Raw genomic sequence first — 1,202 nt, forward strand, 5'->3', positions numbered from 1 at the left:
CGCTACGAAAGGCTTTGGACTATCTGCTCACCTCAAATTTCGACCAACTCTCCATATCTCACAATGAGAGCGTGGAAGTGGGGCCAGCCCATCCCAGCTCCCCTGGCTGCTTTCTAGGGATTTGACAGAAATCAGGGCTGAGTTTGGAGAACGGATGTCTTGTGCTCTTCCTGCCTTGCAGTCAAAAAGGATGGCATCCTTTAAGATGTCAAAACCCAGAAAAGGAGGAAAGGATGGAGGAGGAGATGCAGAATACATGCAGCTAGAGGCTTGGATGACAATGCTCCGGGACTAAACCTCAACCCAAGCCCTTGCACTGCCAGGAGCAGAGGGGCTGTGGGCACAACCAGCTTCATTTGGACCACATACTTCATATTCCTCCTCAAGCGTGGGCATGCGCTGGTGTGTTACTGAATCATTGATTCATAGACAATGAGGGTTAAAGGGAGCTCAGGAGGTCACATCTAGTCCAACCCCTGCTCCAAGCAGGACCAGCCCCAACTACATCATCCCAGCCAAGGCTTTGTTGAGCCGGGTCTTCGACACCTCCAAGGACGAGAGGCGTGTGCATGTTTACATGCAGAGGCGCGTACGGCTGTTCACTAAGTGCTATCGTTGCGTGTGCTTCGGTTTGAAGAGCTTCATTAGTTCAAGAGGGGGATGGATACAAGGCCGCGTGGCCTAGGAGAATAATTGCCCGTTGTGAACAGCGAACGGCTGGAACGAATGGCGTGCGAACGGCGGAGCAGAGGAAGTCTACGTACATTAACCTTCAAACTCGGCTAAGTTCACAGATGGACATTGGGAAAAAAAGGGGCTAATGTCCAGAGATGAGTTGCTCACATGGTTTGATGCAACTTGCCTAAGCAATCAGCTCCCCTGTGCCCCAGGGAGCATGGTGGGGTGACTCCGGGGTGAACACATGAGCCGAGGTGCCGAGGACCACCATACAAATGTCCTGGACCTTCAGGCAGAAGACGGGCAAAGTTTGCACCTCGTAGCCCAACAAAATCCAAGCTGTACAGCACGAGCTGCTGTGAGCCCCCAAGCTCACTTTATGGGATGCTTTAATATCAGATCCAACTTTATTATATTTATGAGAGAAAATATTTGATCAATAATGGCCTTGGCATGGGATGCCCTGAGGGTTAACGACAAGCCAGGAGGAGGAGGCCACTGCAGAGGAACTCCATTTGCTCGTT

The sequence above is a fragment of the Alligator sinensis genome, unplaced genomic scaffold (genome assembly GCF_000455745.1).
Source record: "Alligator sinensis unplaced genomic scaffold, ASM45574v1 scaffold628_2, whole genome shotgun sequence".
Taxonomy (NCBI): Eukaryota; Metazoa; Chordata; order Crocodylia; family Alligatoridae; genus Alligator; species Alligator sinensis.